Genomic DNA, 22,919 nt, shown 5'->3' on the forward strand with positions numbered 1-22,919 from the left:
TAAGTGTGAACTAAACAAAGCTCCTTTCTTTAAGAAGTAATCTGCATCATAGATTGTGTCATAGAAATAAACTCTTCTTTCTACAGAAAATCTTCATAACCATTACTCCTTTTAGCCTTAACCTCTTATGAATTATAAAAAACAGACACTGCCTTTCTGTAAACTACTACCAGACCACTAACATGGGATCAACTTAAAGCCACAAGCAATGCCAACCTTTGTCACCTGGAAAGAGTCAGTGCCTGAGCACACAGTAGCGCCATAGTTAGTGTTTGCTAAGTAGATATGCGAAGGGTGAGGCTGACGTGGGCATCACGGCAGATGCTTCCTGGGTGCTCTGCTCATCCTCACAAGAATCCTTCCTGGTAGGAACTGGAAAATGGCTTCTCCACTCTTCTATATCTAGTGACTGGCTGCTTCTAGAGCCCAGAGACCAGGGCAGCGCTCCAGGAAGCTTTCCAAACAATAGCCTCCCTCTTTTATGAGTCCAGCTTTCATGTACTGCTCTCTGAGTCTTAACTCCATGATGTTTCTCATCCTTAACAACACACAAATAAATCTAGAAGGAAGCTAAGGTGGATTCATAGCCTAACACAGAGGAAATAAATAACCCTACCTATGGTACAGATGACTAGCTCACCATACTGACAGGAGTGAAATCTAACTAAAATCGGTGGACTGCATACTGTAAGCCAGAGGCTGAACTGCACACAGAGAACGTGTTCTAATTAGCCCATTTGTTGACCACAGGGATAAACCAGCATCAGGGAGCCAGCTGGGTTTCAAAGGGGCACCTCCGGCATTCCTTCTTGGTCAGAGGTGAAGAGCAGGCTCACCATACAGTCCATTCTGACTCACAGCCACAGATCCCCGTATGCAGGGCTATAGGGATGGCTCCCTGCATGGCTTACACTGGCATTTTGAACCATACCTTTCATGGTTGTGATGATGGTCAGGGGTATCCTTGATCTCCAGATACCATTAGGTCCTTTCCAACCCTCACAACTAAACTATTCCCAAACATTTCAACTGTCCAGAGGGGCAAGGCTGTCTCAGTGGGAAGCACCGCCGTCTCTGCGTACTCTGAGTGAGTGCATTCCCTAAGTGACCCGCACCAGGCGAAAGCACTGCACTGCCGTCTCTGCATACTCTGAGTGAGAACATTCCCTAAGTAACCCGCACCAGGCTCCTTACTGTTGAAGAGAGGAATTATAAATAAAGGAGGGAGGAGGGTAGACTAGAATGAGAGGTGGGAATTCACAACACCAGGGCACAGGTAAGTAGTGAAAATATAATGTATATAGGTGTGCCAGGGCCACCCTGTGCAAGGCCTAGCTCTGTCCACTTACTCAGTGGGCCTGAACACAATGCTGTCCACATACAAGGACACACAAGACCCGAACCTCAGCCTCCAATATCAGTCTTCAATAAAAGAAAACACAGTCCCGCCTGAGGGAGATACAGTGCAGCTGGAGCCAGGACTATCTTGTGGTGCCCTAGAATATGGAAACTCAAAAGACAATGCACACAGATACAAGGTCTCCATGGAGACCCCAATGCCCCAAACACTCTCAACAGTGAGATAATGCAAGCAACTACAATGCAGCACAACCTGTGGAAGAAGATGATATTCAAGAGATCATATGACATGAGTCTGTTTCCAGCAACGACACGCAGACTTCCACCCAACTATATGCATGATTGGCAGCCTGTGTATGCATGTGTCTGAACAACTAGTCTGACACTATTGTATAGCCTGTCTCCAAAAATAGACAATCTTTACTTTGAAAAATCTGGATAGTGAAAAAAAATTATTTCATTTTTAAACATATGTATATCTAGGTAGGTGGAGGTTCTAAATTATTTTCTCAGAGTCAATTTTTATGCTTAAAATTACTGGGACAGAGATTATCCATACTTTTAATATTGGATACATAATAATTATAAAATACTTTAATACTTTCATTATTTTGTCAGTTTCATGGGAAGCAAGGCAGAGAAAGGGAAGTGACCAAAATAAGACCAAATCGGTTCCTTCAAGACTTCAAGAGCAGATCAAAGGAGACATGTGGAACACATTCTTCTCTGTCTTGAAGCTCTGATGGCAAAACCTCAGTCCCTTTAAACTGACCTACAGAAATTCTAGTGTTTCTTCTTCCCTTAGCAGGGGTCTTTTCACTTTAAGGCAAACAGGAGAGGAGCCCAGGGGCTTTCCCGTCTACCACTGTACTTGAGTTCTTCTCAATATTTGCCATCTGCAGATGAAGCGGGCAGTGGGAACGCAGGCTGCTGGGCAGTGCTGACAAAGGGGCCATCATAGCAGCTCAGAGCAGTCTTAGCCCAGGACACACACCAAAAGATTGCATCTTACTACTGACACACAATCAATACTATTGATGTGGGATTCCTTTATTCTTGATTAGCTCACAGTTTAAATGTCCTGTGGTAAACAGGCATAATGAAAAAGTAAGGAAACCTAGCAGGCCTGAATGTCCACCTCACTCAGGGAGCACACTTTATGTGCATGGACTTTTTAAAGGATTTGTGAAAACTTCAATCCTACAGGAAAGAAATTACCTGCTATTTTTCCAACTGTTAATCAATAAAGTCTACATACTGCTCTCTACCTCAAAGGTTCCCCTTTTGTTAGCCTAAGCTGTATTCTCTTTGTAAATGCTCTAAGTTATGTATACATGTTAAAATACACAGGCACAGACAGACACATAAACATATATTAAGGTATCGACTCGGTAATGTCTCACCATAAGAATACAGTGTATGTCTCCTCTAGAACATGAGTGTGAGCAGCGGACATGTGACTTAATCAACAGCCCTTGAAGAGTATTGACAAATCGCACTTGAGTGATAAATAGGAGCCTAAAAGTTTCCTCAAACCAATTAAAACTCCTTTTCCTGTAGACAGAACATTTTCTAACACTCTTCTAGACATCATACTTTTGGAAGCGCTCTGCACACAGAGCCACACGCACCACTGAAACATCTTAGTGAGTTCCACTAAATAGGAAAGCATTGCCCTCTCTCAGAAAACCAAAATTCGTCCCTGTGATAAACAGCCGTCCTGCAAGAAATGAGCATCTCCAAGGCCTGTCAGACCCCATTCCCTAGCGCTGACAGGTCACTGCAAGGGGATTTAAGTAAATAATGTTCACCTGCTTTCTGACTCCAGAAGCCCCTGAGGAAAACTGAAGCACACGGGCCAACGACTGCGGCACACGCTCCCCTCAGCCTCTCACTGCATATGCTCCTGTTCTTTTTCTCATGCTCCTCTTTCCAACAAATCAGAATGTAGTCTTGCTCTAACCCTACCACCATCAAAATTACCACACAAGGTAAGCTTTATAAATGCAAACCAAAATGTCTCTAACACCGTATTGTGCAAATACAGTTTTAAATACTCATAGTTCCAAACATTGCTACTGGGGTTGAATTTTCAGATTGCTTCTGGGGTTTTTTTATATTTAGAAAATTTTCTCAGACAAGAATCGCCTGCATGGTGATGACTTTGTGTGTGACCTTTTTGTTTCTTTATTATAATTTCCTTGAGTACTACATCTCATCAAGCTGCTTTCTTGGATATCAGCTTCTGATACCCGCAGGCCTGCCAGGTTTGCCTCAACAACCTTCACCAAGAGAGTTATAACATCTGTCAACCCTAAGTGTTATTAAGAGAGAGGTACTTTTCTGTGATTTATTAAGGAAATGAAATCTCTTTTTCTTCTATTTTGGAGGGCAGGGTTTCATCATGTAGGTCAAGCTAGACTTAAACTTGTAGAAAGCCCATGGGACATCCAGACTTGTGACAGTCCTGCTCCAGCCTTCCAAATGCTTTTCTGTATGTGCTAGCAATATGTATGTCCTGTTTGGTAATTGTATTTTTTAATTTTTATTTTATTTTATTGCCTCCACATATGTCTGTATACCACTTCACGCTTGGTGTCTGAGAAGGCCAAAAGAGAGCGCCTAACTCCCTGAAACTGGAATTATAGACAGTTGTGAGCTACAGTGTAGGTGCTGGGACTTGAACCTGGATCCTCTGGAAGAGCAGGCAGTACTCTTTTTTTTAAAAATATTTATTTATTATATATATGTATGTGTGTGTGTGTGTATATATATATATATACATATATATATATGAGTACACTGTCGCTATCTTCAGACACCCCAGAAGAGGGCATCAGACCCCATTACAGATGGTTGTGAGCCACCATGTGGTTGCTGGGAACTGAACTCAGGACCTCAGGAAGAGCAACCAGTGCTCTTAACCTCTGAGCCATCTCTCCAGCCCCAAGCAGGCAGTACTCTTAATTGCTGGGTCACTGCTCCAGCCCCAAAGAAGCTGTCTTTTTGCTTCTTAATAACTGAGCTTTTGTTATCAATCTATGTTTTCAACAATATAAGTACCATTTTCATTCCTACCAACACTGGAGAATAACTAGCTTGTTTTTAATCTCTTGTAAGTTTTAGAACTTGGAGAATTACTTTGGCCTGCCATACTAGTACAATGGCTGCAGGCCACCTCTGCCAGAGACTGAGGAAGGGTTACCTGAGATCCAGAGTTCAAGGCCAGCCAAAAGGGACAGAATGGCCTGGTTTCAAAATAAATACATTTTTCTTAGAATTTAGAACATTTTTCATAATCTACAAAGACAGATATATTATTACGCTAACATTTATTTATCAAATCTTCATGATATTACACAAGGTTACTGAATTTCACACAAGACTCCTCACCTCATCTTTGCCATCCTCTCATTGCACAGTACTTATCCCTGACTTACCAATCACACTGAACACATCCAAGTATGATAAACAGGCATCTGGAGGGTTAAAACAACTCAACATATTTCCTGTGGTAGAGGAAGAAAGAAGAAGAGGAAGAGGAGAAGAAGAAAAGAAAAATTAGAGGAGGAGGAGGAAGAGGAGAAGAGGAAGTAGTAGTAATAGAGGAGGAGGAGTAGAAATAGTCCGCTCCAGCCATAAACAACCAAATAGCCAGCTGGGTGACATACTGTCACACTGCCAGAGAAGAGAACTAAGTAAAGTTTTTAAGCGGATACTATACTAATTCGGATCGAGACGTCCTTCCCAACAGGGCACATATCAGAGCCATAGATCTATCCCAGGGCAGACTACTGTATAAGAGGAGAGAAAGCAAGCAAACGCGGAGCTGCCAGTGAGTGTGATCAATGTGCTCACTTTATTTATGTGCCAAAACCCAAGGATGGACACCTGCTGTCTTTACACACAAGCTTTACATTAACCTAAAAAGCAGACCCTGCTCTTCTCTAAATTAACTAAGATTACAGAAGCTGCCTTAGAGATCTGTTTAAGAGGCTGAGGATGGTAGCTCATGCCTTTTTATCCCAGAACTCAGGAAACAGAGGCAGGAGGATTTCTGTGAACTCAAAGACAGCCTGATCCTTATAGAGAGCTCCAGCTAGCTTGGGATACCTAGTAAAACCTGTATTTAAAGACTTAGAAAAGACATTTGAAAGTTATTCTCAAAAGTAAGTGAATTACACAACATGTAACATTGTGTTTCTATAACAGTTTTTTTGCCACAATATGGCATGTGATCAACACCTACCTTCCACATGGATGGACACCTTGGCTGGGAGGGTCACATGATTCACCTTCCTGCCAATCCCAGAGCACAGCTCATCTCTTCAGGCCCTCAGTCTAGAGTCTTCTGCAGCCACTGTAGCCTGAGGCCAACCTAGGAATCACAAGACTGCTGGTTAGAAGCAGGTAAGTCCTGGAAGGCAACCAAACATGCCAGACAATGTACACAAACAACTTAGAAAGTTAGTAACACGGTCACAATAGCTTACTCAAAACAAAACTTTGTTCCAGTCCTAACACTGGGATGCAGATGGCCAGGGCAGGCAAACCTGAGAAAATGTAGTTGTACCTGAGAGGACTGGGAGGCCTCTCTGAAGGACAGTTACAGCTACCAACAAACTTCAATGTGCCTTTTAAAATCTTTCATCTAAAAACTCATTGCCACTAGAGTTTACTTCATGACTAAACCTAAAACGTCATTAAAATAGAGTATGTAAGGATATATAAAGGGCTGGAGAGATTGCTCAACGGTTAAGAGCGCTGACTGCTCTTACAGAGGTCTTGAATTCAAATTCCAGCAATCACATGGTGGCTCACAACCATCTGTAATGGGATCCAGTGCCCTCTTCTGGTGTGTCTGAGGAGAGTGACCATGTGCTCATATAAATAAAATAAATAAATCTTTTTTAAAAATGATATATGTTGCAGCATTCTTTATTTAGCCAAAAAGAAAAAGGATAGGGATGGAAGGAGAAATGGAGGAGAAGGAAATAGAGAGAAGCAAGTCTTCATCAACAGGGCACTAGTGATAAAAGCTAAGATCTAAGGAAGCCCTCGCCTGTGGGTTCCCTGACACACACACATACCACTACCCCACCCTACGCAGGGTTTGTTCTGTAACTTCAGATGGCCTCTAACTTGCCCTTTCTGCCTCAGCCACCAGGTGGGTATCTCTTTATAGGGCGCTTTGGTTGGGAGGTAGGCGGGGATGGGTAGGTGGGGAGCTGTTGCAGTGGCTGCTCCATCTGAAGCAGTTCTCACTGTGTAGCCCAGGCTGCCCAGGAACTCGTCTTCGCCCAGATCAACACGGTGATCTCTGCCTTCCATTTTTAAACCAGTAGTTGAAGACAGTGACCCACACACACCCATTATCATTTCTCAAAACAGTCCACTATGCCCTTAACATTCTCTAAATAGGACCAATAGAATTTGGGTTTTGTTTTTTTGTAAAACTTTTTTTAAAACCCAGACTAACAGACTCTCCTTTTCTCTGACTGCAGGAATACAAACCCACAAACGGGAAGTGAGAGACAGGCAGGATCTTCCTAAGTGAGACAGCAACAGCCAAGAGATCAAGACCACGTAACAGTCTGGAGCCTCGGGTCTGACGAACCCTGTGCAGGTACTGTCTGAACCCAAATAAGGACGAAGAACAAAAGACTTGTGTGATGACTAAGTGCTTCTGTGGAAGTAGGGTGTGGATTTCATTGACCACTCAGTGGTGAGTAGCAGTCTGAGACAATGGCACCCATTTAGAGCGCTGTGAAACTTCTTGTCGGCTCACTGCTCTTGACAGTCACTCTGCTGGTAAAAACACCGGTGTGATAAAATGATCTCATGTTTACAGAAGAAAAACACGTGGTAGTTAACAGGCAAAAAGAATCAGCAGAGGGATGAGCCGGGCGGTGGTGGCACATGCCTGTAATCCCAGCACTCTGGGAGGCAGAGGCAGGTGGATTTCTGAGTTCGAGGCCAGCCTGGTCTACAGAGTGAGTTCCAGGACAGCCAGGACTATACAGAGAAACCCTGTCTTGAAAAAACCAAATCCAAAAAAAAAAAGAATCAGCAGAGGGGCAAACATCAAGGAGACTCCATTTCAAACAAGCTAAAAATCAGGGCCAAAGCCAAAGTTGTTCTCTGACCACCAGGTACGCTATAGTGTGTGCACAAATGCAAACACACAAACACAGACACACCTCACACATACACAAATGTGCATGAACATGTGCAAATATATAAACACAGACACACACATAAATACACATCATACACAAATGTGCAATAGTGTGTGTACATGTGCAAATATACAAACACAGAGGCACACACATCATACACAAATGTGCCATAGTGTGTGTGCACCTGTGCAAATATAAAAACACAGACACACCTCACACAGACACACATCACACACAAAAACACTAAATATTTGCTCTGTGTCAAACACTATACTAAGAATTTTAAATAGATTATACCCTTTAATTCTTATGACACCCCAAAGGAACAGGTATGATCAATACCCTATTATCCATCTGAAGATGTCTTTCGCCTGCCATTTCTAGAATTTTCCTGGATGTTTTCACATATTTTTTTTCTAGAAAAACATTGAAATCACAAACAAAATCCTAAGATTTAGTAACAAGTAGCAAGAACAAATCTTATTGGCAGGGGCCTGCAAAGCATAAAGACAGTGTCTGTGTCTCAGCACTCAGGAGGCTTGAGGCAGGTGGATTGCTGTGAGTGCAAAGCCAGTCTAGGATATACTCCATCTCCACAAAACAATGAAACTAGTCAAAAGCAAGAATCATGCAGGCTTTTAGCAGGCCTCTAAGAAATGTTTGTAGGAGCTATTTCTAATTAAATTAATATTTGCTCCATTGGGTGTCCAGAAAGGCACCAACCACCTTCCTTTGCTCTTTAAGCTCCTACCACAAAAGGAAAAAGAGAAAACTGTCAAAAATACTTCATAGCACATTCCAAGTTTAACATCCTTAAGATCTATGCAGAAACCATGCAAGTACACATTCAGCCTTAAATGAGGACACCATTCCACAGGCAGACATTAAGGCGCCCGTGCCGCAGGGCCCACCCTGCTAAGTGATCTAGTAGCGGTGTTGCGTCACAAGTCAGGAGTTCTCCATGTTCTGTGTTCTCCTCACCAACATCACAGGAGCAGTCAACCAGAGTAACCCAATTCTCAATTAAAACTCAACAGTAGCAATACAGGGAAGGTCAGGATTCCTTATGGAGGTTAACGTTAACAAATTCATGTAAAAGCTAGGAAAGATTTGGAGAGCCTCAAACCTGCCGCGGAAGCCTGGTGACCTAGGTTGAACCATGGGCCATGTAAAGGTAGAAGAGAGCTGACCCCATCGAAGTTGCCTTCTGACCTCCACGTGGACAACGTGGTATGTGTCCCACCTCCCACATACACATCATTACACACAAAATAATAACCGGAAGTAAAACGTTAATGTAGCACTCGTTGCAGTACCTGGTGGATGCTCCTGCAGTGAAAAGCAGCAGCTTATAAGGAGTTCATTATGAAGCATATGCCGTACCCAGGAAGGAAACAGGGTTTTGTTTTCTCACCCCAAGCACAAATTATCACTTGTGTTTTCCTCAGTTTTTAAATTGCCTGGTTTTAATTTTTCTATGAAAACAGCTTTGTTGGTGCTATGTGAAACCTGTGGCTAACATGCTCCCAGTCAATATTTACACCCCAAAATATTTTTCTTTTATTAGTATCTGTGATTTAAATTAAACAAGCATTCTTGGGGCCAAGGATCTCCAGTGCTGGAAAATTACAAGAGTATTTATACTCACTTCTAAGTTATCAAAGACTCAAGAGACTCAAGACTTAGAAAATCCATATAGAAAATGTATTAGCAATCCATTTCTAATAGAAAGATGGTTCCAGTTTAAGTCAATCAAAGAAATTATGAGAATTTATTAGCCTTGATTTTGCATGGAAATATACATATAAAAATTTGGTGAATATACTAACTTTAATCTGTTTACTGCTAAATATAAGAGATTTCTGAAAAAATATGAAACACATTTGAAAGTAAGAGAATCAACCCTATAGGTGTTTGCATACATTGAACTTAAGGGAGGACATCTGAAACTCACCTTCCAGAGGACATGAGTGAGTTAGAAAGGCTGGAGCACAGTGAACCAGAGGACGATTATTTGGATTTTCCTATAGAAAATATGTCATCTGCCATCACTGTTTTAAGTTCAGTCTCTAAACTAGGATAAACAAGCAGCTGGGTTGGGGGTGGGAGGTGACACTTTCAATCCTAGCACATGAAAACCTGAGGCAGGAGGATGCAAGGAAAGCCAGTCTGGGACACAGAATAAGAACTTCCTGTAAATCCTAAAAATTAAAAGTTCTTAAGTCTAAAATTCTATGAATGGAGGAGAGTGAGGGGGAACGGGATTAGGGGTTTGTGGAGGGGAAATGGGGAGGGGGATATCACTTGAAATGTAAATTAATAAAATTATTAATAAAATAAAATTCTATGAATAGATTTTCAATTATTTCCATTATGTTTAATGAAAGTAATACATGACTGTAACATTAAACGATAGTTATTCAAGATAAAGTTATCAAAGTATCTCCTACATGCCCTCTGGGATCAAATACAAATACAATCTTTAAACCCAAATGCAGATATACATACATACATACTACACACCTATACACGCGCGCACACACACACACACACACACACATATGCTAAGCTTTGTTCTTCTTTTAAAAAGTAATATCTCCTTCCTGGCTACGCATTCCCTCAATGCACAACAGCAGAGCTAACCCAATGTCGGCAGTCCCCAGAAGGTATCACATGGTACAGAGACACACCATTATTCTCTCCATAGTCATTCTTCCTGCCCTGAGAGCAGCCCAGACGTCAGGCGTGTGCTCCAACCCTGACTGCCTGGGACTCCTTCTTTCCTTAGGCCATCTTCTCACTGTCCCCTCTTGAACAGGCATAGAGACCTAGCACTTGGGAGGAAAGAAAAGCCCAGTGTATCTGATGTGTAAGCCTGACCCTGATTGCACTATATTTTATCATCTATCACTGCCTAGATAAACCTGGACCAGAACTCTGACTTCTTATTTTATCTGCCAGTTAGAGGTAAATTATTCACAATGAAGCATACTGGACAAGAGCCTCTACCTCCAGCTTTGCCGCCCACTATCGATTAGGCATTGACAAGTTATTTAAATGCTCAGAGGACCATTTCTTTCTCTAAATAATGAACTCCTTCAGGAAGATAACTTCTGAAGTCCCTTCACATTCAAATCAGTGACACAACACTCTGTCCAATAAATGAAGTTATGAAGTCCTCAGCAGAGAAGTTATCAGCAAGTTTTAAAAGAACAACATAAAAGGAAGAAAATTAGCTCAAGAAAGCAACTGTTCAAGTACCTCCATGAGGGCGTTCTAATTGCCGGACTACACACAACAAATATGCAAATAACAACTATAAACGGTCAAGCCATTGTAGCTGTACATATAAAAGTCTCACATTATTGTGTTTGGCTTAGTTACAACTATTATTATATAGCTTGAGACTAAGTCCTTTCAAAGATACAGCAAATGATAAATGAGTATAAAACACTCTGGGGTTCTGCTTCTGTCACAGAGATTCCATCTCCTGATTAAGTTTCTGCAGCTATAAAATGACAGTCAATTATAAGAGAGAAGAATCCATTTTTAATTTAAAAAACACAATAATAAAAGAAAAGTCAGACAAAAGCTCCTGAGATCGCCCCTTTGCTGGACAGACCTTCACGGCACACCTCCTACAGGTCACACTCTGCTCTGCCCAGGGGACAACAATGAGACGGGAACTGGCCTCTTCCATCACTAGGACTCTGCCCCTTGTTAAGTTTTCTAACTCACCCTGGCTTTCCAGAATCTGAGTAAATATAAAGTTTGTTATGTGCCTTTCAAATAAATACTCTGCTGCATTTGTGCCTGGAAATGCAGAATGAACCGTGGCTCACTTTAGCTGACACAGACAGCTCCCACCGAGGTCAGCCCTGAACCTCGGGGCCACAGCAGAATGCCTTCCCACCCCTCTTCTGGGGTGTAAACCAACTGGAACAGTGACTGAGAGTTAAGGATCAAAACAGGATGGTGACTGGCTAAAAGTGCAAAGATGTGTTTGGAACCACAACGAGTAGATAATGCTGTCATAGCAGAGAGTGTGTGTAAACCAGCAATACAGAGCCAATGTCTGAACAGTGTGTGTTTATGGAAACAAACCAAAATAGGGAGTGGGGACTTACAGTATGACAATAACACCTTGTCCCATAGAACTTGATTAACTCCAAATGTCTACACTTGAAAGGCTTGAATATATAGAACTTGGCTCTCAAGTTTACTCTAAAACAAAAGACTATTTATATAAATTGCCAGTTCCATTTTTTTTGTTTTTTGTTTTTTGTTTTTTTAAACAACAAAGCCTCTCAGACTAGAGTCTTTGGAAGGTTCTGGTCTTCCTGTTCAGCTTTAAAAGACCCATTCCCTCATAAGTATGGAGAGAAAAGCGTAAAATAAATATGTCCTCCTGGGTTAAAAAAAAAAAAAGCCACAGTGAAGAAATTTTTCTTTTAAACAAAAATAATTCCCAGTTATGCCATGCAATAGCCTTCCTTCCTCGCCTGATAGTATGAGAAACTCACCTTAGGAACTGATACTAGAAGCCACAGCGATAACTGACACACCTGAGATAAATAACCCAAAGACTGAAAACAGTAAAAATCATTTTAAAAGTGCATTCCTAAGAATAAAATATGAGCTTTTGAGCACGGGGTGCAGTTTTAATTACACCAGAGAGAAACAGACCACATTTTCTGAGGGCATAAGGGGGAAAAAAACAAAAACAAAAACCACAAAGTTCCTTCCAGAGGCATCACAGCTAATGGCTGTCCTAAACTGTCAACCCTAGAGGGCACAGGGAAGGAGACCCTGCTGTGTAACCCTGGAGGGTGCAGGGAAAGAGACCCTGCTGTGTAACCCTGGAGGGTGCAGGGAAGGAGACCCTGCTGTGTAACCCTGGAGGGTGCAGGGGAAGGAGACCTTGCTGTATAACTCTGGAGGGTGCAGGGGAAGGAGACCTTGCTGTGTAACTCTGGAGGGTGCAGGGAAGGAGACCCTGCTGTTTTCCCAGAACTATACACTGAGTTAATGCAATTTGGAAATGAGTCTTAAGGTTATCAAAACTTCCTGGTCCCCAGCTCATAAACTGCCCCCAAGCATGCATGTTTCCAGCAGCCTAACCCCGAAACAGCAGTGATGGAGGCTCTCTCTGGCAGCAGGAGGTGGAGGAAGGGTCTCCAGTGAGGAACATATTTTACACTGCTACAGCTGACAGGTGTGAAAAACGAGCCAGACAAAGTGTGCAAGCTAATTTTGTAATTAGAAATGCTGAAGTCTGTTCAGTACTGCTGCCTGCACCCAAGGAGTTTTAAAACAAAGGAGCTATTTTTTTAACTGAGCAATTTTATTTTAAGTTATGACTTTTTCTTATTGGAAAAAAAGCTAGATGTTAATAGTTCACAGCAACTGAATAATTTATCAGATTCATACTCTAAACAGTAAAAAGCAAGAATATTCACATAGTTGTATAGCATATAGTCAAAGTAAAAACTGAAGATTCTACTTCACACCAAGCACAGAGCATGCAGTGAGGGTGCCTGACACTATAACTACATTAACTCCTTTATTCAAACATATCTCTTAATGCCAAAGCACGGGTCCTAGTAGGGACAAGAAATAATGCTAGACAGCTGAGTTTCTCACTGTTAGAAATGAAAGCTGCAGAGGCTGGAATGAGTGCTGGGCACTGCAGAGAGCTGTAGTAATCAATGTAATTAACTGATGTAATTAGTGTAGATGGAATGCACACACGCATGCACTTAGCTTGGCTCCTGAAAACATGAAACTAAGGGGATCTCTGACAGAGGACATGCTGGCAGCCATATCATACCCAACACTCAAATCCTGGCTTTAAACCATTTTCCACTAATGGAGCCAGGGCACCTTAAAGAAAGGGCTGGGTCTAGAGCTGAAGGTGGAAAGGACAAAAGAATTGTGAGAATCTTAATATAACAGAAAGATAGTGAGGACTGAATAGATGGTGATGGCCCTCAGAGGACAGAGGCTATTTGCAAGGGCTCCCACTAGCTAGACCTCAACTAATTTAAGCATCAAAATAGTTAATACTAGTAATAAATTAATAGTACAAAACAGTATAAATTATTTTTGTCTATAATAAATATATACATATATTTTATTACAATGTGTATATATTATAATAAAGTAGTTATATGATTATTTTATACATATAAATTATATAAATATGTATCACAATGCTATAAATATATAATAATTTAATGAATATTATATGTTAATATGTTGGTGAATATATAATTCATATATTATATAGATATAATGTGAAGTATATTTTAATATATTAAATATATTAATATTTATATAACCTATTAAATAAAATAAAAATCTATGAATTCAAACTAACATCAATAAAGCCTAAAGGAGGAAGCCTTCCTTACTATCGTAGCACCAATGAATCTGAAAGGAAACAACGGGCTTCTAAGGAGGAGCGCTCCTGTTTAACTCCCACTGGAGTCACAAGGGGCAAACCAAACCCTGTCACTGGGAACGCCCCTGTGCATCTTAACTAAGAGAGCACTAGTCCTCTCTTGGCTCTCTCTGCACTAACGTCATATGCTCGCTGATATGGCATCCTGGAGGCACAGCTTCCCTGCCACAGCCTTCCACAGAACTGTAAAACCTTCATCTCATTAAGAGTGTTTATTACACAAACCCAAACAGAGAAATAATCCTCAGAACAACTGTTCCAAATTCTTCAAAAAATAGAAAAGTCAAGAAGGACAAACTAAAGAACTAAAGAACTAATGCAGACTAAAGAATCCACCAGCACTCCAGAGACTCTCGGAGGCAGGAAAGGCTCACACACAAAAGCTACCAGCACTGCAGTGACACTTGGAGGCTGGAAAGGTTCACACCACACACAGAAGCTGAAGCGATCAGGCAGAGCAGGAGGAAGACAAAAGCACGCCCTTCTGCTAACACCGCAGGTCTGAAAGCATATCAAAATAACAGTGCACGAGCAGCGAACACAGCAGCAGCATGGCCGTCACTCTGCACGTGCAGTCGCTAGCTGTCAGTGAACAGAGATGAGCAGAACAAACTCCAGCACTGAGGACGCCCCAGCTTGAAAGCACTGCAAAATTTTCTCATGTTCTCTGAATCCAGCCCACACTCTGTGGGGTGGAGAATGCTTTATGAGAAACCCTTTCTCACCGTACTAGAAGTTATACAACACTCGTCCTTTAAAACAAACCTGTGTCCTGTTCTCTCTAAAGCCTGTGTGTATCCCCGTGTGACCTCTCATGATAACCAAAGAGAATTGAGGGAGAGAAGTATAACTTCTCCTTTTTGCTTTATGGATGCCAGACATCATTTTAATGAAAAACTAATAATTTATTGTGATGTTTTCAAAGAGTAAGAAGAAAAGAGAAGAAACAGCAGAGATGAAAACTGAAAGGTCTTTGAAGCAGTGGGCCTGGCAGTTAGGTGCGAGGAGTGCTGGTGTCTGGGAGGGGGTGGGAGGCGCAGACAGACTGACAGCGGCCATCAACACTTGCTGGATTCTTCTTACCAGTGGGAAGAATCCCTGAGAGACAAGGCGGAAGGGATGGAGGACACACACCAGCCTTCACTGTGCACTGAGTCCTTCACCTGCTTTATCTCACTTAATCCACACAGCAACCTCCTCACAGAGGAGTAACATTATACAGAGGCGGAAACTGGGCTGACAGGGAAGAGAAGCAAAGTGGCTAGTAAGCTCAAAGGTTAAGAGCGCTGACTGCTCTTCTGAAGGTCCTGAGTTCAAATCCCAGCAACCACATGGTGGCTCACAGCCATCCGTGATAAGATCTCATGCCCTCTTCTGGGGTTTCTGAAGACAGCCACAGTGTACTTATATATAATAAATTAATTATTAAAAAAGAAAGAAAGAAAAGAAAAAAGAAGTCCAGGTTTGTCTAACCTCAAAGGCCACGGTCTTTTGAGGCTGACCATCAGTGTGGCTCTATGAAAGAGTGAACAGAACCAACGCTCCTCAGCCTACAGTCCACACTAAGTAATGAAAGGGACAAGGCTGGCATGCTAGTGGCCTTCACTACACTGAAATGTGTTAGCATTACTTAGAAGCTACAAGAGAATCACCAGTGGCTGTCTGGGAAACAACTCCCTGCAAAAAACCTCCAGCCACATGGTGACAGTCTCACTCACTGTACTAGTAAGTCAAAATAGCACATCAGTCCGGAGAAGCGTGCACACTTCTATGGGGGTTTTATTATACCTGCCAGGACAAGTTAGAGAAGGAAAGTTCCTGGTGCCCATGGTTGCACGGGCAGACAATGTTGGCGGAAGGGGTGGAAGGGGTAGAAGGGGTGGATGGGGAAAGTGGGCAGAGGGCACCGAGTGGAGGACAAAGGTAACCCCCAAAGGCGTACGCACAGCAACCTACTCCAGCCCTCCAGGACTGGAAGGTTCCAGCAGCTCTACAACAGCGCCATTAGCATTCACTGGAAGAGCCTGTGCAGAACAGACCATGATCACAACAGTAACGAAGGAGTGCTCGGCATGGAGAGCAGAAAGCAGAGGATACAGACCACAGAAAGGCTTCCTGCGGATACTGTGGAGACAGGCATGGACTCCATATACGGAAGGATGGGGCACGGAGGCATTAAAGGGCTCAACTTTTGTTTTTACCAAAACAAACCTACCGGTTTACAACTAATTTCACAGATGTGTGGTGACAAGGTGAGAGCTCGCCACGCCCTTCCCCAGCCGTTCCTTCTGCTGTCTCTAGATGCTGTGCTCACCATGAGCTCACCAGTGCTTAGCCTCAGGCATCCTAGCTCTTCCCAGCACTCTCAGTCCATCTCAGCACAATCATACCGCCATTGTTATTTAAATCAACGTTTGGTGTCTTACAGTAAAACTGTTGAAAATACTATTCCCAACTGAGTAAAAAAAAAAAAAAAAAAAAAAAAAAAGAATTGTCTTTCTTGAGAAAACAATGTCCTTTTAGTTTATTTTGTATCTTTTCTACAAAAGATAAGGCTAATTTCAATTAAAATATCTGAGAATCTATGTACACATGCTGCATTAGGCACAGAATACTGAACAAGAACAGAACATTCACCAGCCAAAGTGTTGGGGTCCAGCCCAGAGCAGGTGTCAGATCCCCTGGAGTTGGCCTTAGAGGTGGTTATGAGCACTTGACATGAGGAGTGCTAGGAACTGAACTTGGGTTCTCTGAATGCTCGCTCGCGCACTCTCTCCCTCTCTCTCTCTCCCCCTCTCTCTCTCCATCCTCCCAACCCCAACCTATCTCTTACTCCTGTGTAACCATGGTCACAAGGTTCTGAAGTCTGCCTACACTTTCTCCAGGCCTTCGCAGGGCTATCTCGATGCTAGCACAGCACGCCTCCAATGGCATAGCTCAATCCCTATTTTCCAAGTCACTGCTCAGTAAGTCTACTCAGCCGCCTCATTTTAAACCATGACCAGACTCTTCCCTCCCCTCAGTATGCCTAACACGCCTTACCTCATTTCCTTCTTTGCAATCTGTCACCTTCTAACACCATTTAAAGCACTTCCTTATGTACACTTATTGCCTCCCCTTAAAATAAGGAGCGCCCACGCTCTAGTGACTAACGCAAACCTAGTGTGTGTGAATCTGCAACCTTCCAGGGCTGCTTATTCAGTTACTTTGTCTCTAACCTGCAAATACCCACTTCTGAGCTTCCCACTAACTTTCAAAATGTTGTTCAAATCTCTACTACTGTGGCCATCTCTCCATTTTGGTCTGGTCTTTTTCAAAGAGAATCAGGCAAGCAAAGTTGTATGCCAAGGCCTGTGACTCCTTCCCTCTCCTCACTCTCCCTTGGCTCTAACAAGCCTATAGAAGACTAGTACTAAACACACACTCATACCTACACCCACACACACCCACACACCCACACCTGCTCTCACACACACACACACAGACATCCACACATACACATACACACTCACACACACACAGAGAGAGAGAGAGAGAGAGAGAGAGGAATGAGTGAATGAATGAATGAATACAATTTTAAATTAAAATTAAAGGAGATAGGGAGGGAGAAGAGAGAATATTTGGCTTGGTCTGAAGAGATAGTGCCTGGTAGTGATACTTTGAATGTGTCTAAAAGTCTTGTGATTAGTGAAACGAATTATATAATAAACACAAAAATATAACATTCATTTAATTAAGTTCACATTTTACCCCAAAATGGCAAACAGAATCAAAAAACATCTTGTGATAGGAAATAGCTGCTCTCCACAGCATCAACTTCCAAAGTTCTTACTTCCCGTTTTGCCCAGCACAGTCTGGCTTCCCCTGGGCTGTGTCTATCAAGGCCGTACTCACAACAGCCCGAAAGCAAAGCCTAATTGTGTCCGTATGGAAGGGCAGCTGCCTGCAGTGGCTGGAATCCCAGGCACAGTCGCATGGTTGTCCCATGGGAAAGGGACAAATGCAGCCTTTAAGTTCAGAAAAAGAAAATTACAAACAATGAGCGCCCACACCTGCATTAGGAATGACTGACAGCAACACAGCCTGGAACTATTAATTTCATCTGGGCCGGAAGGAATCCCAACAGAGGAATGTTTGGCTGTGACTGTATTTGCTGAGAATTTTGAAAACTAACACGTATTCTCTACAGAGGAATGTGACTGCACAGACCTCGACAGAGCACAGACCCATGTGGCCAGAGGACTGCGTGACAAAATTAAGTTTTCAATTTTTCCAATTGAACTTGATAAAAAAATAAATAGCAGTGATAGTATTCAAAATATTCACACCTCAGAGTGGCCAAACTACATAATTTAATCTTTATGAACAGGAAAACCTTTTCCCCAAGGACATATTTTTCAAAATATTAAACGTTCTGTTTAGCTCTCCTCTTGCAAGCAGCTGGAATCTTTTTTGAAACGGGAGAATGATAGGCTTGGCATCTGCTGTAATTGGAGAAAAATTACAGTCACTTCAGACAGAAAGCATTCAAATCACATACCTACGCAACTTATATTATGTGAAATTTAAATGAAAAGTCTTCTAAAAGGAGGAAAAACATGCTTACAAATTAGAAGAAGAGGAGGAGGAGGAGCTTCACACTACAGGATTAAGATAGCCTTCTCTTGAAACTTAGTTCCATTAAGTATGGACAGCATCTGGCCAGCAAGCAGAACAAACTGTGAAGCCCAGAATGGCCTGCTAGGATGGCCTGGCTTCTGATGTGAGAAGTGTGGTGACAGAGTCTATCTGCTGGGACAAAATAATGATTTCCACGTGTCAGCCCTGCCTGCAGAGAATACAGCTCATTACTGGTAAAATATGCTGCTTTTTTCTAAATGCTTTTTGGTTTGTCGTTTACCTCCATATAGTCTTCCTAATGAAGAAAACATATTTTTCCAGTTAGGTAGGTTTAAGAACATAATTTTGAGGAACTTGAAACATTAATTGCTTAAATCTATCATTTCTGACAGGCCTTAACTGGCTTCTAAAAACCCTAGGGCTGAAGTGTCAGGTATCCTTTTCCAGTTTCCCATCTGCCTAGGGCAGAAGAGGACGCTGGGAGGGGAAGAGGGCAGCCTCCCTGAGAGCTTTTGCTCTGGCCTTCTTATTGTGGTAACAAGCTCAAGTGCTGCTCTCAGAAACTCTAACTCAGCAGTGTCCTACTGGAAAGAAGCAAGCATTAGTGTGGACGGATGTAGGCACGTATGACCAAACATACATACACACACACACCAAACACTGAAACACTGAAACATACTATGTGTCCCCTCACCACTCAGGTCAAAGCACAGCATTAGAAGTAAGCACAAGCCAGGCAGTGGTAGCACACGCCTGTAATCCCAGCACTTGGGAGGCAGACGCAGGCGGATTTCTGAGTTCAAGGCCAGCCTGGTCTACAGAGTGAGTTCCAGGACAGCCAGGGCTATACAGAGAAACCCTGTCTCAAAAAAAACCAAATCAAAAAAAAAAAAAAAAGAAAGAAAGAAAGAAAGAAAGAGAGAGAGAGAGAGAGAGAGAGAGAGAGAGAGAGAGAGAGAGAGAGAAAGAAAGAAAGAAAGAAAGAAAGAAAAGAAAAGAAGTAAGCACAATTTCAGCCATTTATAAAAGTTTTTTGCTTTTTTTTTTGTTTGTTTTTTTAAGCAAACCTTTAGGATCAACACTATGATCCTCTAAGCAACCAAAAGGACACAGAGGCCTCCATTTTATCATCTTTATAAAGAGTCAGAGCAGATAAGTAGTCTCAACCATCGTTCATGGAGCCCAAGCCCAAAGAGGTCTCTAAAGCTGACTGTGGAGCCCTCGACGTGAACCCTGGCGTGGGACCTCAACGCCCCTTTCTCAGCCGTGGCTCACGTCACTTGCAAGCATCATGATGTTTTCCATTTCCAGAACAAAATCTGTTTCCAGGTCCGGACACTTCTTTCCATTACCACTTCTGAAAAGGTAAACATAGTGGCCCACCACCTGTTTCACCATTAAAATACAGAACACAGACTGACAGTGACAAGATGAATGTCTTTTTTCTATCAAATCACTGCTTGTGCATGCGATCCCAATGCTCTCCCAGCTGAGCTATTTTGCTGGTTTTAATTGACTCTACGTAGACCCAATTCAGTCCCTCAGTGTACTTGAGACTGCTTACATAGGAATTATAGCACACAGACGTGAATATACTCTCTTTTCTGGAGGACAAAGGCTCTGTGTACTACACTCACTAGTGGGGATCAAGGGCCTAATGCCTGCCAGGCACTCCCTGCATTTCTGTTAAGTCAGTGTAATGCAGTTCGGTGGCCTCTGCTCTGTTCACTAACCCAGAGCTGATTGCTGACAGCTAAGCAAAGGGGGACACATGGCATCTGTGCTTGTCCATCTGATCTGATCATTATGAGCACAGGGAAGGACCCTGAAAATGCACGTTTCTAAGGTCAGAGTGCCAGTGCAGAGATGAAAGCGCATGGCTTTCAGGGCAGGCTTCTTTTCCGCAGGCTTTTGCAGCTGCTAAGATGCATGAAAACGCCTTGCTTGGTTATCTCATGTTCCTAGAGGAATTCTAAACTCTTCCAGCTGACACGGTGATTCATGTGCGTGATGATTCTGGTTAGGAGAACAACTGTGGTTCTTTGGCCCACTAGAAACAGTGTACTGTAAGTCTACATGACTGTTTGGTTACAGCTGCCATGTTTGTCTTCAAAAGTTAAAGAAATCCAAAATGCTGTCAATGTGCATTTTTCTTCTGGTGAATTTATAACTAACTTCAAAACATTCTTTTTTACTAGACGATTAACTTCTAAAATATTGAATGCTTTGGTTCCAAACTGGCACAAACATCTCTCATATAAGGAAAGGAAAATCAAAACAAATGTGATTTGGCTTGTTTCAAACTGAGCTGGCCACTGACTGAAAATATTTGTGTGTTTGTTACTTTTCTATTGCTGTGATAAAACATCACGACCAAGGCAACTTATTGAGGAAAAAGTTAATGTGGGCTTATTGTTGCGAGGGTTAGAGTCAGTGATAGTGAAATAAAGGCTCACCAGCAGGAGCAGGTGGCTGAGAGCTCCTGCCTTAAAACACACACACAGAAGGAGTCCTTAAACTCCCAAAGCCTGCCTCCAGTGACATACCCCACCTCCAAAAAAACAAGGCCATGCTTCCCAAACTCCACAAACAGTGCCAACAGCTAGGAACCAAGTGTCCAAACATCGGAGTCTATGGTGACATTCTCATTAACATTCCACAATTGGAAACAGAAAAATAACTTGGAAGACATACATACTGCTGCAGCTCTGAAACTGTAAAGTGACAGCAAGGCTGCGGTATGCAGAGTGAGACACAGTAATCAAGTCCTGGGTCTAAGCTCGCTCGGTGGGACGAAGCTCCTTATAATACAGCAATGCTGTCAATGGGGTTTTGATCTTTTGTTTTCTAGTTCCGAGATTTTACCCGTCAAGATGCTCCCAGGGCATTAGATTGTTAGAGCTGTGCAAAGGAGCACAGCTTCCGGCAGTCCCTGCTGTGGGGACCCGGCTCCTACGTGGAACACCAGCCTTTCCTGTCACAGCCAGGCTGCTTCGCTTTGGTCATTTAACAACACTGATCTGTTCAAACTGCCCCAAAGTCATGGCTCCACCCTTCAGCTCCATTGATCTTGAAAGGTTTGTGATATAGACTGGTCTAGTGCATCTCATGACAGTTTTCCTTTGAAAAGGTTTTTGTTTGTTTGTTTGTTTTGTATGAACAATAGGTTTGTAAATAAATGTCCTCCAAGTTTCTGCAATTGGCATTTTCATGTGGCTAATGGAAAAAATGTCAAGCATGTATTTCTAAGCTGGGGCACGCCCTGATAATGTGGTTTTTTTTTTTAATAAAAGAATGGTTGAAATTATATTGTCACGGTGTTAAAAATAAAAAGATGAACTAAAATACATTAATTTAATCTTATCAAATATAAATGAATCATTTGAGTTTAGTGATAGAACACAAGACATACTTGGAGAAAGTGTTAGAACCAAGTGCTGTCATTGCCCCCATGTAGGATGCACACAACCACTCTGATTATTGTGAACTGTACAGAGTCCAACATCCTTAAATGCAGCAGATACATGGGGAAAAGCAGTCCAGAAGTGCGACTGTTCTGTCCTTGCAGATGGTATCCAGGAGTTGTGCTGTGAGAAGGGGGACAGGCAAGTTCCTGGAGATAATGCACGGGAGTTGAACATTCTCCTTACCCCTGTGTTTAGGAAATGGCTCTGCAAGTGCCTGAGCCCGAGCCTCGACCCCACTATTCCACATCAAAGGTGAGCAGTGTGCTCTACACGCACTGGTGCTTTGCTTTGTGCCTATCTTGTTTCTATGCCTGTTTTCCCACCCAGACTGAGCTGCCCAGGGCAGATGTATCGTAACACATGCTCAGTGTTTAGTTTATGCACTAGGCGTAATAAGCAAGCACCAAGGCACAGACTGACCTCACAGTTTATAATCCACAATACCTGTAGTCTCAAGCAGCTGGCCTTTGCCTAATCTTGAATGCATTTTCAAGCATAACTGACCTGCGTGTGAGAGCATGAACCATTACCATTCTGTGACCATTTTACAAGTATGAGTTTTCAGCTTCCAGTGGGAGGTCTGGGCAGGGTAAGACCTGGCTATGTAACCTGATTGGCCTTGAACTAACTTGGAGCTTCCTGCTTCAGCCTCCCAAATGCAGGTAAGCTCCGGGCGGCTCTGCGGCTTCTTACTGCGTTTTGACGTGGGGCTTCTCGGCGGCTGCTTTAATTTACTCTCAACACTCTAAAACTCGATTCATTTACTTTGGGAATGTAGAAATGGTGGATGTGTTGACTTAATTCTTCCTTATCATTTTATACACAATTCTT

The 22,919-nt window shown here is 42.5% G+C and overlaps 1 protein-coding gene across 2 annotated transcripts in view; it reads right to left on the reverse strand.

Moving 5' to 3' along the window:
* The window catches only part of Disp1 (dispatched RND transporter family member 1), a 143,293-nt gene that overhangs the window by 88,621 nt on the left and 31,753 nt on the right, over positions 1 to 22,919 (reverse strand). For both annotated transcript variants that reach the window (XM_052200369.1, XM_052200370.1), the window contains one exon: positions 5,609 to 5,737. The gene's annotated coding sequence lies outside the window, so the exon portion shown is untranslated. The remainder of the gene's footprint in view (positions 1 to 5,608; positions 5,738 to 22,919) is intronic.

The sequence above is a fragment of the Apodemus sylvaticus genome, chromosome 12 (assembly GCF_947179515.1).
Source record: "Apodemus sylvaticus chromosome 12, mApoSyl1.1, whole genome shotgun sequence".
In the NCBI taxonomy this organism is placed as follows: Eukaryota; Metazoa; Chordata; class Mammalia; order Rodentia; family Muridae; genus Apodemus; species Apodemus sylvaticus.